Raw genomic sequence first — 2,473 nt, forward strand, 5'->3', positions numbered from 1 at the left:
TTAAATGTCATGCCTGTCCACATGGCCCACCACTCTATGGAGGGCTTGGCACATGCTTTGCCCTTATCCACTGGCATTTTGTGTTGGGGCCTCAAGCTTCATGCTCCGCCCAGGCTCTGGCTCATGTTTCCAGCTGGATTCTGGGCGGGGTGTGCCCTCACCAGTGACCATGTGGTACTGAAGGGCAGGGATCCTGGGCACCACAAGGCCCATCTGCGGCAGCTTCTTGCAGGTGAGTGGAGATGCGAGCACAGTGCCCCCACCCCCCAAACCTGGGTCCCAGGGCCTCTTCCCAAGACATTGCTAACGCAAGCCAAGAAGGAATGGCTCACCTGGCAAGCAGGTGGCCAGCCCACACAGCTGAGACAAACCTGACATTTCTTTGAATTCTTGGGTTGTATCAAGATCTGCATTCGATTCTGTAATATTTCTGCTTTTGTGTAAATCCAGAAATAGTGCTTGGAAGCATGCTCTCTCATGGAAAGCCAACTCTCCGGGAAGATGCCGGCTCCGCTGTGACATCACCAATGCTTCAGGCTTACAATGGAGAAGCCTGGTGGAGCTGGGCACCAGTGGCTCAGGCCTGTAATCCTAGCTACTCAGGAGGGTGAAGATCTGAAGATCTGAGTGAGGATCGCAGTTCAAAGCTAGCCTGGGCAGGAAAGTTCATGAGACTCTTATCCCCATTAACCACCAGAACTGGAAATGGTGCTATGGCTCAAAGTGGTAGAGCCCTAGCCTTGAGTGAATAAAGCTCAGGGACAGCACCCAGTACCTGAGTTCAAGCCCCATGAAGGACAAAAAACAAAAGCCTGGTTGGTCAAAAGTGGACACTTGCAAACATTGGCTTCCTTACTGCTGATCTTTCTCCTGTGACCTATGCTTACTTTCTACCCCTACTCCTGCCCCTGAAACCAGAGCCCAGAGCTATGAGGAGGGACAGCCTGTGCTGCTAGGGGAGGGGTAGGCATGGCAAGGCAGCCACACAGTCCCCACCTTGTCTGGCAATGATCCCAGGGGAAAGGGAAGCCCAGAGACAGCTGTTCCCCGATGACCTGACCATGTCACTCATGCTTCCTGGTCTAACAGTGGTGTGTGCCACTCACCTGCCTTCTGTAAGCTGGCTCGAGCCGGACTTTCTCACCTGCCTGACAGAGTCCTCTCCTGCAGAGACCACTCAGGGATACCTGCACACTTGCAAATGGAGGGCAGGGCAGGTCTGTTCTCTCTGGTCTTACAGGGCCAGATGGAGAGGTAAGACATGACTCCAGGCAGGCTTTGCATGGTAGAAGGAAATACTTCCTCAGACATTTCCAAAGAGAGAACAGGGCCTGTCTCATCAGGCAGTGAGCTCCCTGCCACCAGGTGTATTCAAGAATCCACTGATAAGCTGGGAGAGAAAGTGGGGAAAAGGTGGGGGGCTGTTAGTCTCCTCAACTTCCTCCCCTTCCTGCATCTCTGGCTCCAGGATGCTGAGTATCACTCAGGAAAATTTTCTTTTTACTCAAGGCTCAAAGCCACCACTCCTTTTATAAGAAAACAGGGAGGGCAGGACAGGTGAGTGTCCCACCCTATAAGAGCAGCAGGACCAGAGGGGAAGGGTGGGGTAAGTGAGTGTCCCACCCTATGCGAGCAGAAGGGCCCAGAGATCCATCAGAGCTCTGTAAACTTTCCTGGCTTATTCTGTAGGGTATAGAGCATATGTGTGAATGGGCTGCACGCACTTAAGCCACAACCAACTTCTCATCCCCTTTCTAATGGATAGCTTTCCTTTCTCTCAATTTAATTCAGTGCCCAAATTTAATTTTCTCAGAAAAAAAATTAGCCCTTGTAGTGCCAAACCCAACAAATGGCAGCTAGCACAGTCCTAGTATAGAGGTCTGCCTTGCCCAGGAGTCATTCCGAACCTGGAATGGAATTGCCAGGAAAATGGGAAAGGAAGAAGGAAATTCCAGGAGCATTTAGAAAGAAATTTTAAAAAGCCACCAGGTGCTGGTGGCTCACATCTCTAATCCTAGCTACCTCAGGAGCCTCAGATATGAGGATCACAGTTCAAAGCCAGCCAGGGCAAGAAAGTCTGTGGGACTCTTTTTCGCCAATTAACCACCAGAAAACCGGAAGTGGAGCTGTGGCTCAAAGTGGTAAAGCACTAGCCTTGAGTTGAATAGCTCAGGGACAGCGCCCAGGCCCCCTTCAAGCCCCATGATCAGGAAAATAAAATAAATACATTAAAATTTAAAAGGCCAAGTGGAATTTTGAGACCAGGTTGGAGAGCAACCCCGAAAGCCAGGTGCGGCGGAATCCTGTATCTGGGTCGATGAGGTTAAGGGTGTCTTCACTGGCCCCTGGAGCTGTACCAGAGGACAGACCCCTGCCATCCTGGCCTATGGGCACTACCTCACCAGTGTTTGGGCACTAGGTTTGGGGACCACCTTCACATGCATTACCCACGCTTCACGGCAGGGGGCAGCAA

Source organism: Perognathus longimembris, chromosome 13 (assembly GCF_023159225.1).
Source record: "Perognathus longimembris pacificus isolate PPM17 chromosome 13, ASM2315922v1, whole genome shotgun sequence".
Taxonomy (NCBI): Eukaryota; Metazoa; Chordata; class Mammalia; order Rodentia; family Heteromyidae; genus Perognathus; species Perognathus longimembris.